This window comes from Apteryx mantelli, chromosome 2 (genome assembly GCF_036417845.1).
Source record: "Apteryx mantelli isolate bAptMan1 chromosome 2, bAptMan1.hap1, whole genome shotgun sequence".
Classification (NCBI taxonomy): domain Eukaryota; kingdom Metazoa; phylum Chordata; class Aves; order Apterygiformes; family Apterygidae; genus Apteryx; species Apteryx mantelli.
The window spans coordinates 6289206-6304596 of NC_089979.1; the positions used below are offsets into that span (position 1 = coordinate 6289206).

Here is a 15391-nt window from a genome sequence, read left to right on the forward strand (position 1 = left end):
CTTTCTCCCCTCCCATTCCAGTGGTTTGCTCTGTGGGACGAGACTGCTCTATTCAGAGCAGTCCAAGGCAGAAGCAGTGATTCTGCTTCCCAAGAGCAGAAGTTCAGGAGTTCACTCCCTTTGATATCCCATAATGTGACATTTCTGTGGTTGGCCTTTTGTGAGGTTCATCACAGGAGACACAACCTCTAGCAGATGGGAAATGGAAGGGTCAAGCATCTCTGCTACACGCCTCAAAAGGCAACAAAGCGCTACGGGAAAATGGGTCAACTTGTCAAATTCAGATAAGATGGAGAGAAATGTTGAAGTAACAGTTTCTTGTGGGATGGGAGATCAATCTGCTGCTAGTACTTGGTCACAGCAAGGCTGTTTGTGACAATCAGTCTGAAATAGTTTTCTAGCTCCTGCAGGAGTCTCTTCATCTGCTCGTTGAAATGATCAGTGTTGTCTTCTTTCGCAACAGTGCTTGTGGGGATGGCAAAGCTGAGAATTCACTATTACCTTTTGCTTCATATGGAGTTTTGGTAGATCCTCCTTCAAGTGTGCATTATCTAACCGAAGCTGGTTGATCCCAGAAGTGCATAAGTTTTGTTTTTTTTTTTCCCGTCTCTAACTGCAAATTCAGCTGCAATATGTCCTCATTTTTACTGATCCAATTACCTCTATATTGTTCTAGTTGGTCTAATAAGCTTGCAATCTCTTCCTCTTTTGTCACTCGTGTTTCCTGCTCTGCCTGTAACAGTTCCTTCAGCGCTTGATCAGAGCTGCCTTCTGCAGGTGCGCTATGCTTTGCATCATCCAATTTAGACTGTAGAACAGAGATCTGAATCAGGTTATTGTACTGTTGCTGTTGCAATGTTTCTTCATCTTGTTTTAAATTTGTTTCCATTTTCTTCATTTTCTGTAGTTGCTGTTCCAAGTAGTTTACAGTCTTTGAGACTTCACTACTGCCAATGTCTAGTTCCTCTGTCTGTGCCACTGGTTTCTCTACCTTATCACAAGTTGTATTTTCTTGATGTTTTTGCTGCTTTTCTAATAGCAATTTATTTTAATCATCCATCTTTGCTTTTAGCTCTGCTTGCTAAGATTCTGTTACATATTCTCTGGGCACTCCAGAAGTCTGTGATGTTACTCTAAGTTTTAACTGTTCTTCCAGCTTCTGAATTTCTTGCGGAAAATCATCACATTCATGTTCACTTTCTATAGCTTACTCATCCATCAACTGCCACTCTTTTTAAAGCTGTTTTTCAAGGGCTTGAATTTGCTTTTTTAAATCAGCAGCCTCCAACAACTGCTTAGCCGGGTCCTGATTACTATGCAGCTGTTTTTCAAGTTCCACCTCCAAACTTTTCGTTTCAGAGTGCAAGTGCAATGGTGCTTTTCTGCCTGACACTGAAGCTCTAATTCCTCCTTTGATAAAAATTCCACTTACAGTTCCTAGAAGATATTTATAACAGGAGCCGAGGGCTTGCATTAATTCTGTTACAGTTTTATGGCATATCCCTTTCTCGTTTTTGTCTTAGAGTTATCCATAGTATGGAAAACAGTCAAAGAATTAATGCTGTATTTATACAAAAGCTGCACAGTTTTTGTTCCATGTTTTAGTCATGAAACCCTAACAAGTCTCTTTGTTTCCTAATTCTTGTGTGAGTGTCTGTTTCTCATTCTGTGCTGAGATCTTAATATTGGAACAAGGAATGCTGCCACTTTTGTATTTTATTTCTTTATTTGTACAATATAGTATGTAGCCTTGTCCTAATCTGCACCTACATCTCGTAGGTGTTACATGCATAACTAATACTTTCAGTCTGAATTGAGGATTTCATTTTCAGAAGTGCAGAACCATTGCAACACCATTCTGTTTAACAGGAAAAAGTGGAGCTGTAATACATTCTAATAACCAGACTCCAAAAGAGAGTAGTGCAAAATTCTACTCTCAAACCCACCTGAGGCATCTTAGGTTTAACTGAAATGGGTCAGAGCTTTTACATTGATTTTTCTCAGGGAAAATGTAGCTTCTAAAAAACAGATTTTTTTGAGGAAAACGTTTGTTTTCCTACTTCTGTTCCCTTAGGGTCTGTCTTCAAAGACAATGGAAATTTAAAATTAATTTTGAATAAGTTACAAAAGTAGTAGTCTTCATTTTCATAACATTTTTGAGTGATGGTGTTTCAGACCCTCATGTGAGCCAGAGGTTTTCTGAATCAGATGGTATATGTCGGTTTTACTTGTTCATAATGTTTTTACCGAAGAAAAGAAGGGTGATGTAAACAGTAAGGGCATTGTAATCAAAAAAACAGGGCTGAAGAGGGCCCACTCCAAGCATATCCATATAAGCAAGTAAGTGCCTACCAGACAGAATTATGGGGATAACTCTCTTGCCCCTTCTGGGAAATCAGCATGGCTGGTGCCTGTATGGAGCATGGGGAACAAACAGGAGGAATTAGAGGTCTGTGTGCAGTTACAGGGCTGTGATCTCATTGGATCATATGAATGTGGTGAGATAGCTCATACGATTGGAGTGCTGCAATGGATGGATACAGGCTCTTTAGGAAGGATAGATCAGGAAGATGAGGAGGGAGAGCTGCCCTTGAGGCGAGAGAGCAGCGGGAAAGCATGGGGATGGGTGAGGGGTCAGCTGAGAGCTTATGGGTCAGGATTAGAGGGGAGACCAACATGGGTGACACTGTGGTGGGCGTCTGCTACAGACCATCTGATCAGGAAGAAGAAACAGATGATGCCTTCTTTAGACAAGTGTAAGAAGCTTCATGTTCACAGGCCCTGGTCCTCATGGGGGCTTTAACCACCCCGATAGCTGGTGGAGGGACAATACAGCAGGGCACAAGCAGTCCAGGTGGTTTCTGGAGTGTGTTGATAACAACATCCCAAAACATGTATTTGAGGAGCTGATGAGGAGGGGTGCTCTGCTGGACCTCATACTTACAAACAAGGAAGAACTAGTTGGGGATGTAAAGGCTGGGGGCAGCTTTGTCTGCAGTGATCATGAGATGGTGGAGTTCAGGATCCTGCAATGAGGGAAATAAGCAAAAGCAGGATCACAGCCTTAGTCTTTAGAATAACAGACTTTGGCCTGATTGGAAGAAAGCCGTAGGAGACGGTTCTGGAAAAAGGAGAGGACCAGGAGAACTGGTTGATTTTTAAGGACCACCTCCTCTGAGCTCAAGAATAGACCATCCAGATGAGCAGGAAAATAAGCAAAGCTGGCAGAAGGCCTGCATGGATAAACAGGAAGATTCTGACTAAACTCAAATGTAAAAAGGAAGTGTGTGAGAGGTGGAAGCAGAGATGGATGACTTGGGAGGAACATAGAGATGCTCTCTGAGCATGCAGGATTGTGGTTAGGAAAGCCAAAGTCCATCTAGCATTGAATCTGGCAAGGAACGCGAAGGACAACAAGAAAGAGTTTTACAGGTACATCAACAGCAAAAGGAAGACTAGGGAAAATATAGGCCCACTGCTGAATGGGCATGGGGCCCTGGTGACAAAGGACATGGAAAAGGTGGAGGTATTCAAGGCCTTCTTTGCTTCAGTCTTTATTGATGAGACTGACCTTCAGGTCCCAGGTCCCTGAAACCAGTGAGAAAATCCAGGGCAAGGTATACTTACCCTCAGTGGTTTAGGATCAGGTTAAGGAAAATGTAAACAAACTGGACATACACAAGTCCATGTGATTTGATGGGATGCACCCACGAGTGCTGAGGGAGTTCACTAATGTCACTGCAAGGACACACTCGATTACCTTTGAGAGGTCATGGCAATGGGGGAGGTTTGTGACAACTGGAAGAAAACGTCACCTTTATCTTTAAGAAGGGCAAGATCCCTGGGCAGGATATGAAGCAAATAATCCTGGAAACTATTTCCAGACACATGAAGTCCAAAAAAGGGAAATGTAAAGTCCTGCACCTAGGGAGGAATAAACCCATACACCAGCACATGCCGGGGCTGACTGGCTGGAAAGACGGTTTGCGGAGAAGGGACTGGGTGTCCTGGTGGACAACAAGTTGAACAGAAGCCAGCGACGTGCCCTTGTGGCCAGGAAGGCCAACAGTGTCGTGGCCTGCATTAGGAAGATGCAACAAGCCCTTGGATCATGGTTCACTGTGTGTCAGAATGTACTGCATCTCCCTTTTGCTCATGTCCCTGGGCCTCCTTCCTTTGAAACCAATGCAGAGGCAATGGCTGGCAGATGCTCAGGTTTTGTATTCATTCCAGATTGGACAATAGCCAGGCTGTGAATGATCTGAAAATCACTCCTTGCTCTGCTGGGTTAGACATACCTAGTATGTGCCCAGCTGGTACACATCCTTGTTTCAAGGTCACTTTGGCTTTCAGTCTTCTGGGAAGGTGTGAGAATCACAATATGAGAAGGTTTACATACATTAAAGCAACGGCTTCCAAGGAGCCATTTCCAGGCTATCATTTTCTGTTGTCTCCTATATAGAGGAGTGGGATACGAAACTCAACAAAATTTAGTGGAACCAACCACCTCCCCAAATTCAAAACCCTGTATATCCATTTTAGTCCACAAACATTACAGAAACACTTTAGAACTCTCATGAGACATCATGTTTGCCTGATGGTATATCTCATTCCAGTAAAAAAGCTGCAATGTAAAAGTTTGAATTAAGAAAGAAAAGAATGATTTTCAGGAATATTCAGCCCCTTTTATATCTATTAAATGATTGCTATAGATTCTCCTGTGTTTGCATCCAGAACAGTTAGGGGTTACTTATCTTTCCAAGATTATCTTGGTGCAAGATTTTTCAGATGCTTCAGTTAGAAGAGTACGAAATCCCTTGACCTGAAGCTGTTTATATAATGTAAGAATAGATTGAAACCATTACTACTTGACTGTAAGACTAAATCAAGCCGTGTTACCAAGGTTCTCATTGCCTTTGAGACAAGGATATAAGTGCTCGTATCCTTATTGGGGTCCTAATTTTTCTGCCCTTTCTTTTCCCTGTCTCTCTTCTCCAACAATAAAGCACATTTCTTTCACTTTTACTCTGCTCTTCTGCCATCCTGCTGCCTCCCCCTCTTCACCGCTGCTTTGCTATGCAGTCTGAAGGGGAAGTAAAGGGCAAATTGCTTTAAGAGGATAGACATGGGACCAAAGGAAAGGTAGCATTACTGCCTTGGTGGGCAGAAAAGAGCAAGAGCCCCTGAGGTGAGCATAAAAGGAGACGTAGAGAGCTGGCTGGTGTAATTGTCAGAGAGCTGCGGGAGTGCAAAGGCTTGAGCTTTTATGGCCTCCAGGGTTGCAAGCTGCTGTGGAGATGAGGTGATCTGATGAAAAGGTATAAGAAGCTAGAAGTACAAAAAGTGATCAAGGTTGTGGTTTACCTGGATCCAAATGAAAGCCTAGCCTCAAATGCGTCAAGTACCAAGTGTAGACTTTGATTCAGCAAAGCACCTGAGTAAAGGTGCTCTCCTGTTAAATTTAGTGCTCATTTGCCAAAAGGTGTTTGCATCTTTTCTGTGTTGTACCCAGAGCACTCAGCTCTTGAGACTTTCCAGCCCTAAGCTCTAGACTCAAAACATATCTAACTGCATTTCATCCTGGAATATGCTGAACACCTTCAGCAAGACGCTGAGAGCCCTTACCTCCTGTTCGCTTGGCTGAGAATGAATCTCCCCGAGTACCTCCAAAATTTGCACAACTGGACAGGATTTATTGGTAGAATTAAAACACAAAATTGATGGCTGCCAAGCATTTAGAATTTAGTGATTTCCTCTTACTGCATGCACAGCTCCCTTTTGTCATACCTCCTCCTGTCTGCAGGCTAAAGTCTTCTTGTAGGCGGCAGTTTGCTTTCAGTAGCCTCATTACACTTTTTAGCTAAAGACAAGGGCTACATTAGTTCCTGTACTACAGTGAGGATATGGATTGTCCTGCTCTTTTCCTTTTAATTTTAGATCCACCTTCATCAAAAGTTAAAGAGCCTGAGGACAAATCTGGAGCGAGAGCCTTAGAAACGGGATGTGGTGAATGATTATGGAGTGCAGATTTGAGCACCGGTCGTCATGTTTGGCTAACCTGCTGCAGCTCTCTGGCAGAGCAGCCGTGGGGGGATAGTGGAGGAAGCCGGCAGACTGAACCAAAACCTTGCTAAATGTCTGTGAAAGACAGAGCAACGAGGGCTGCGGCAAACCTTCCTTTCACCACCTCCAATGCCAGTTTTATGCTTCCAAAGGGAGACGAAGGTTGGAGGTGAGAATAGGGCCAGATTGCCATGGAAAACCCAGAGCCCTGGGCTGTCAGGGTGGTTCCTCCTGCTGCCAGACAGGTGGGAAGAAAATGCTGATGGTGGGAACACTGATGGCTGCTGGGAACAACTTCCTACTGGTAGCTCCTGTGCCACATGCTCTCACCTCTTTTCCACATTCTTTCACACCCTTCTAGGAGCCGATGGCAGAGCTGAGTCAGAAAGGCTTCTTGGAATAGTATTTCATTGAAAAAATATCTTGATCAAAGTGTCCATAGATGTGTGTAGCTTCTCAGGAAACATCACACAAATAGAATGTTTTGCATTTACTTTCAAAGCTTACATTTGAGATTTCTGTATTTTTATATTTGGAACACTTCAGAATATAATGGAATAGGAATTATTTTCTCTTTTTTAAATAATATTGCATTTAAAATAATTAAGAGGAGCTTTATGCTAATCCACTTTGTATTCTTTTCTGAATCAGCTTATTTCCAGTTCTTGTAATAATAGAGTTGAGATCAAACTGTCCCTGTTTGCAACTGATTCTTTGCGGCATAGTGGCAAACTCTTTGGTTGCAACATGAAATATTCTCCTTCACCAAGGAAAATATTTTTATAAAGGGAAGCCTTGTGTATCATAGACTACAATTGGACTATTTCAGTTTTTTCAGTCTTCACTGAGCAATATACTTATATGCATTTGTCTACCTTGGTATGTATTTTCTAAATCAGCAAAATCTACAGCCGCTATGAGTACTTTGCTATTACAGTTTAGAGTGTGAACAGGAATGGAAAAACTTGCTGTCAGACCCTGTGGAGATGTTTGTGAATGACTCACTCTGGTTATTGTAGAGCAAGAAGAAAACGGTTCGTTTGAAGCATTTTGTGGCCAAGCTATTGTGGGGCTGTGGGCTTCCTCATGTGCATATGTATTACATACCATGCCTCCTCATACCATATACATACTATATACATACATATCATCTGTGTGACATGTAATGTAGTCTAATTTGTCTTTCTGCCTTCAGTCTTAGGTGTCAAATTTGTATCACCTTGTTCCATGCACTTCTCTCTTTGTACACTGTCAAAAAAAAAGAGAAACCAGTGTTCTATGTTGCTTCCTTTACCCGCTCTTCCTTTCTGTACCTTCCAGACAAAAAAGGTATTGCTTTTTACTTTTCACTTTTTCAACATAAAGCTAATTGGAAGGTAGGCCTTTTTTTAAGTTTCGGCACTCAGTATCTGTATAAGAAATAGCTTGTTTGGCTGATTACTGGTTGCAATGGTAGCTGCATTGCTATTCTGGGAATTAGCCTAGATGATCATCATTATTCCCTCTGACTCCATCCACGGTACAAAGAGCCAACTCCATCCATGGTATAAAGAGCAACAGAAACGCCAGGTTGAACTATAGGTCTCAACATACAGTAGGCTTCTTTGCAGTATGTGTTAGTTTAAGGGTTGTTCATGAAAATGTGGCCTAACTCAAGGTGAAATGTTAAGCCTTGGAGTTGTATAATTCAAAGCAGGCTGAAAGCATGTGGTTTTGAAATTGTTTGGCTACTATGGCAGTGTTAATGCATGAATATTTCTTAATTTCCCTGCTGGAGCAATGATCATAGAGAGGGGGAAGCCAGGTGAGGATGGAGTCCAAAGCATCAGTAACGGCTGGTGCCAGTGCTCTCCCTTGCTGTATCTTTTCCCACTGTTTCTGCTGTAAATCCTTTGGGATTAGGGACTGCCATGTGGTGTGGTATATGCACCAGAAATAACACCATGAGCTATCTGAAGCCAAAACTTTTTATTCTAAAATTGAATATTTCCTCTGTACATTTGAATGCAATAATAATCAACAAAGGCAACACCAAAGCCTCTGCACTTTGCCTGAGCATAAAGCGGGCAGATAGCATCTGAGTGTGATCTTGGTGCTCCTGAGCAGAAGTCTGACCACCATGGCACTGGGAGACTGAAACATGCCAGTAGCTTTATCTTTTAAAGGGGGAAACAAGGCAAGCCTGCATCACTCAGGTTGCCCAGAGAGGCTATGAAGTCTCCATCCTTGGAGATATTCAAAACCCGCCTGGATGTGATCCTGGGCAACATGCTCTAAGTGACCCTGCTTGAGCAGGGAGGGTTGGACTAGACGATCTCCAGAGGTCCCTTCCAACCTCAGCCATTCTGTGATTTTGCGACCCAGCACATTGGTTAATGGAGTTGGGCTCTGAAGGTGGCCCTCTAGGCGAGTTCTGACAGGTTGTCAGGGATTAATGGGTGTCAGGGCTTGGAAAAAACAAAGTTAACATTCAAATTATCTTTTCTTATCTGATGTTTTAAAGGGTAAGCAATTCACAAATGGCCAGTAAAGATGCACATGGAAAATTCACTGTTACTTGTGTGATCCATGCAGGCTGTATCACAGGAGAGACAGGACTAGGACTGGTATGGATTGTCTAGATAAATAGCATTCGTCCCACTACTAAGAAGGATCCCTGTCCTATAAATAATTCAAAAATTTACTGAGTTTCCCCTAAAAACAAATTGGATTTTTCATCCCAGCTTCTATTAGGAGACTGTTTCACAGTCTTGCTCCTTTGCCAGATACAGCTTCTTATTTCTAAATTACATTTATTCATGGACAGTTTATATGTGGCTGTTCTTGTGCCAATGTTGTACTTGCTTGAACCTCACTCTCCTTCTTCCTTCCTGATGTTTTTCCTCCCAGTGTATTTATAGACAGAGGGGATCTGATTGCTCTGCGTTTCACTGAGTTAAATGTGCCAAATTCCTTTAGTTCTTTTCTTAAAATCAGCTTGCTGTTTCCTGATCTTCCCTTCAAAGTGCCTGTTCCAGATTAGCTGACTATTTCCCATGGTGTTCCTACTTTACTGAAGTCTAAATGAGCTTTCATGAATTGCTCTTGTCTAAAAAAACCCAGCTGTTTACTCAAAGAAAGCTCCCACCTAGCTTGACTCTAGCAGGACATACTTAGCCTAATTGTAGTAAAACAAGAATTTTATTGCAATTTCTCATTTACTTCTTAATTTTTCTTTCCTTCAGAATCTGCTCTAAAGCCTTGCATATTCTGGGGCCATGCTCAGGAACCCATAGTGGAATTCATTTCATCCTCTCTGAAAAATGACTGACTGTTTTTGGCGCCTTGACTGTGATCTTTTTCTGAGCTTTACACACCTTCCCATTAGCCTTCCTATCTGTGCTCTTCATTAAAAAAACAAAGGTGGAGGGGGCAAATTAGTTCTCATTTTCTGGGGTAATATCCCATTCATATTTAGTCGTAGCAACCCTTTCCCCTCTTCGCACATATGCAGTGGGGGACCTCCTGGTGGTCACCATTTTGATGACTTTTGCAAAGTTTACCTCAGCATGATTTTCCACTTTCTAGGTGTAGATTTCTTTGATCTCCAGAGCCTGTTTTGATTCTTTATCAGTCTTCTGTTCACTCCTAGTATCATTCTGGACATGTACGCTCACCCCGGTGGAGCTGCAGCCCTGCCTCTGTAGGATTTCTTCCCAAGCCTGAGATGCAGACAGCACCTAGTCCTTACACCTTTGATTGCCTTAGAAGATGACTGTCTTCACAGTTAGGTCAGGGCTGAGAACGCCTTATATCTTGCCTCTCAGTGAGGGTTAGTATCTTGGCATCATGTCAATGCTAATCTTATTCAGTGCTCTTGGTGGCTCCCAGCCTGGGCAGAGCAAGCCCTTGTCTGCCTGCTGTGTACGTCATTTGCAGCCCTCACTGTGAACGCAGAGACTCCTGACTGTGACGTAGTGTCTGCTTTTATAGAAAGTGGCAGAGGCCGTGTCTATGCAATTAAGTCCCCCCAGAACACAGCCTACCCTTGAAGCTCAGCTGCCCCAGTGTCTGCATATCAAATAGTCCACTCAGGTGACACAGTCGAGTCAGGCAGACAGAGACACCTTCCAGCAGGCTTCTAGGAGAGCTCTGACCTCCCAACTGAACCCCTTCTCCTTGATAATGTAGATTGAAAGAGGCTCTTGTGTAGAGGAACGACCTATAAAGTGTCCTTCTGGATGAGGACACTTAGAGCCAACAGGAGATGTTTGGCTTCATCCTGAGGAAGATTCAGAAACATTACATAGTCAACCGTACCTCTTGCTTCTCAGCATTATTTACCCCCTTTCCAGGTCAGAGAGAATACCTTGCTGTAATAGTGTAGCTGCTCTTAACGCATGCTAACGTGAAAGCCTTTTTTCCATCTAACAACCAGTTAGCAAGGTTTCAGCACAGCGTTCATTCAGTCATGTAACAGCGTGGTCATATGCAGAGGTGAATATGCAGAGGTCATACGCAGAGATGAAAGGATTATTTATTATTTGCTCTCATGATTATTAACCTGAATCTGTTTTACACCTTGGTCTCACTAATACTTGTACTGGCACAACTGAGAACAGTGTGGAGTAGTGGTGTGAGGAAGCACAGATATTAATCTAGGTTTGCTGTTGAAGAAAATGTACACTGCGTCTTGCAATGGCCTGTATTTTCACCAGGAAAATCCTCTCGAGTAATGCAGAAACTGTTATAGGGTAACATTCCAGCTTCACAGTGTGGGAACAGGTATCTTCATTTTTATTTTTTGATTAGGTGTAAAATCACCATTTGACATTTCCTCCATGCCTGCAAAACCACAGAAGAAGCACTAGGAAGAAAAGGGCAATATTTGCCTGTATTATGATTTAAATATCAATATGTAGCTTAGACAATAGAAATACAAGTAATGGAATTCATTCAGTTTCCTGTTTGGAGGTTGTCTACTTTAACTGGACAACAAGAGGTCTGGCGAAACTCAGATGAGAATGTCTTTATGTCTTTCTAGCCAAAGTGAAGCTGTCCTCTGCTCTCAGTCTGTTTGTGATATTCATAATCTCCCTCGGAGGTGTTTTTAATGTTTAACCTGAAACTGTTCATTGAAAAATTATTTGTCTCAAAACATTTCAGGGAAACTATTTGGTTTAAAAAGCAACACCACTAATAAATTTTGAATGTTTTCGTTTCAAATTCATTTTTAATTTAACTTTTTGGTTTTGAGCCCCTAACACTTTCACCCCCCTATCTGCTATTTTCCATGAATATCACTGGGGTGCTGAGAAACCTCAATCTGAAATATTCTAAATCATGTTCCTTCTCTGGAGTTAATCTAATTACCCAACAGTGCCACTACCTTGTGGTGTGAAGCACTGCAATGAACAGAAATGTACAGTTGCACAGATCTTGAAGCACAGGGTCATTCAGAACTTTCCTGTATCTTCTGGATGTAGGACCACTCTCTAAAGCCTTTCTTGTGGAAGAATACATCTAATTCCAGGATGGATGGTCTATATCAAGATTACTTCTGTTTGCTGTTACGTTATTGAGGCCAGATCTTTTGGTATCAGGCACGGGAAAAGATACAGAATTCACCTTTCTGTGATAAGAGATTAGGCTGAGTGGTCATGGAAAGTCAGAAAAATTACACTGTCACTTTGCTAGCAAAGAGGGAGCTGCTGCTCCTACTCTGTCACCGTCTAAACTCAAGCAAACCAAACAGTTGCTGTTGATAGAGTTGTGCAATGGAGGTATCTTGAACCAATGTCATCTGGGGCTGACTGCTCACTCCCGTTTTAAAATGCAGTTATTTATCAACCCTTCTTAATTTTGTTGACCTTGCAGTGTCATTGTTGTCCTCCTCCTGGCTCTTGCTATCCATTTATGCTTTTGGGAGGTGTAGAAGACTACACTTGATTAATCCATCACTAACAAGAGGCAAAGCTTGTTGTCCAGGCGGTATAGAGATGTACTCTGAGTGATAACTGTGAGATCAACTGCTTTGAGTATTGTTCTATGGATTGATAATCATTCTGGGTCTAAGGAAAAAAACAGTTTTATCCTCCAGCTACTTCCAATGTTAATTCATCTTATCCTGGTGGTGACAAATATGGAAAGGTGTACTTGTGATTAAATGTAAACAACCTACAATAAATTGCCTATTAGTAACTGATTTGTGTCATTGTTTCTTGTTAAGTGTGAAAACATGTGTAGTCATTTATAAAACATGTGGGACATTTATAGCAGCATCCCTCAATATTGCAGACATCACCACTTTCGGGAATTTCATTACATTGCTGACCTTTAACCTCAACAAGGGTCTGAAAGGATCATCGGCTTCATCACTCACCTTTTCCCACAAGCAAGATAAGACAATCTTGCTATGACAGAAGTGGGCCTTTCTTTTCCTCCTTTTATTTATTAACTTTCTCATAACTTTTTTATGTGAGAAGGGTAAATGTATGGACACAGAGTGTTTCTCGGGTCTTGAGTTTAAGAATATATTTGAAAACTTGCCTCAATTCTAAGGAATATGTGACACTCATGAGAATTTGACTTATTTTTTCCTGAACTTTTATAAACCCCTTTTTAAAAATCCCTTGAGGTGACCACAAACTCTTTGGTTTCTCCATCAGTTCTACCAGATACTAGTTCTCTCCAAAAATAATAGAAGCTTCTCATTAAAACAAAACAAAACAAACAACCCCCCCCTCTAATTTATGAAAATCTCTCAAGAAATAAAATCATCTCCAGGTTTTGTAAGTTTGTCACTTGCAAGCACATTTTCAATTCTATTCTAAGCTTTTTAGAAACATACTGTCCTTGGATAATATCGACTTTTTTCTTATTGCTCAGTAATTATAATCAGGATTGGGTTGTCCCATTTAAAACCATATGCTAAGGAACCAATTTAATACCGAAATTGCTGCATTATTGAGTCTAAGGAAAACACTATTTGGGATAGAACTTTCTATAGGAAAATTTCCTCAAATAGGGGAGAGATGAAGCAAGCACTTTCAGCTCCAGAACTTCTATTTTGTCATTTATCTCTGATATGACAGATTGGTAGAGCAGGGTTTTGGATCTGGGTTTCCCAATCTCAGGTAAGTGCCTAACTAATAGCATGTTTGCATTGCTCTTTCATACTTGTCCTTTAAAGAAGAAAGTGTGAAATGAAAACATCTTCACAACCTCAGAGTTTCTTAAGTTTCTACAGCTGTTCCATACAGCTTTTGTGTAGAGCACTTAAACATCGTGGGCACACAGAAGATGCCAATTTACAACATCCAAAATACCTCTGACATTCAAATGAATTTGCCAAAATTAAGAGCACAAACAGGGAAAGGTTAATTTAAGATGAAGAGGTGGTTGCTTTGTGTTATTGCACCTCACCAGCTTGACAAAGCAATTGGAAAGGGCAGGATCCAGCTTCAGATGAAGTCATCATATTGAGGTGTTTGCGTGTGATATGGGTATCTGAGATCCTGTTACAGTGGCAGCTCTAGTCTGGACAGCAAGGGAAGTCTAGAGGGCTGCTCAGCCTCTTCTTCTGTGATCTCTCTAAGGTCTGTTGAGAGTTTTGAAACTACAGTGGGATCTTAGACAGCTACATGTAGACACCCCGTCTTTAGGTGACTTAATCTAGAGCATTACCCAGTTCAGCAGAACTCAATTTCCTCTTGAAGAAATTTCATACTCTTTGAGATGCTCCAGAGCATCTGAGACATCTGACCAGGGAAGGCAGACAGCACAGGGCACCTGCATCTTCATGGAGGGGCAGTGGGTAGCCAGGTAAGATGCCTTAAGGCATCTCAAATGGCACAGGGCACCAGTCCTTAGGCAACCATATCTCACCATAACTGACTCCACAAGTGTAAGCAAATAAACAGTCAGGAGATTAACTAATGGTGAATGTATTTGCCCTCTATGTTAACCAGAGCATTCCTCGGTCTTTCATCACAATTTGAAAAGGGCAAATGCTAAAATGTAGTGCAGGATGCTAGTTTAAAATGATGAAATACCTTTCGAATTGGCAAAGCTAAAAGCGGACCAGGAGTAACAGGATGATTTCAGGAAAGGCTGCACGGTGGAGTTTAGATTGAGGGCACAGTGCCCAAAGCAGATGACACAAATGCCAGGATAGAAATGTGCATTCCTGCCTCCAACTGAATACTTCTTCCTTGTTTCCAGCATACTCTGTATTTGTATCTTGAAGCAGCAAAAAAATATAAAAGAAGCAGTCAGACAGATATAGGATTTTATTCTCCCAGTAAAAATTGCACATCTAAGCACATCAGCTTGGTGCAATAATCAAACTTTAGTAATAAGTCTAGCTGAAGGCGATACGGAATAAAATGTTATTAATGTCTACATTCCGAGTAGTCTCCTATTACACTGCTGTGGTAATCCTCCTTTGCGCTTCATATTACGTTGTTGTAATTTCAAAATATTTAGACTGCGGAGATAGCCCAAGCAGGGCATTTTTGTCAGTTAGTACTGCATAGAATTGTAAGGAAAATGTAAAGGCTCTTTAAGAATAATTCTTTCTTGTACTAGCTCTGGAAAAAAACAGGAGCAATAGCATTAAGTCGGAGCTCCCATAGGGCCATTAGAGCCTGACAGTGCCCTCCGGACCTGGCACTGGCTGGGAGCGCTCCGGGCTTATCCACTATTTTGTCCTTAGTAAGGATTTTATTCTTTCATTCATGAAATTGGTGGTGAGGGAGGACTGGGACATGCTTGTTTCTCTGTTTAGACTGAGCTCATACTTTCAAACTTTCTGGAAAAACCCACAGCACGTGTAACTTGAGCTGATGAAACTGTTGATGTTTTCTTTTTCTATCTTCCTCCGTATAACTGGCCTAGACGTGATTTATGCTAGTAAGTACATTTTTGCAATATGATGTTCTCAGTATGGAATAGAAGAATGGCAATCGCTACATATAAGCTGAATTTTCCTGGATGTGAGGTTAACATGTTTGGTTTCTTTGCATAGGAGCTTCCCCTTTATTTTGTATTGAATTTTCTGACCTCACTGCCTTTTACTATAGATGTTTTTCTCTCTCTCTCTCTCTCTCTTTTTTTTTCCCTACAAGAAGCCAAGAGCTTTTCATAGTCTTTCCTAATTAGACACGTCAGGCCTCCGTGTCCACTCAGCCTGATGTAAAATAGGAGGAGCTTTACTGAAATCATCTTAATTCTACTTTATTTAAAATTACCAGGTATTTTTCCAGCAGAAAAGCCTCTATATGTGACAGTCCTGCATGTCTCTTCTCTCTACCACCGTTGTTTGAGTCTGGATACCCCGGACATTTTC

General features: G+C 41.6%; 1 protein-coding gene across 1 annotated transcript in view; it reads left to right on the forward strand.

Annotated features, from left to right (window-relative positions):
• Positions 1 to 15391, forward strand: part of FAM135B (family with sequence similarity 135 member B) — a 138520-nt gene that overhangs the window by 13275 nt on the left and 109854 nt on the right. The window lies entirely within an intron of this gene.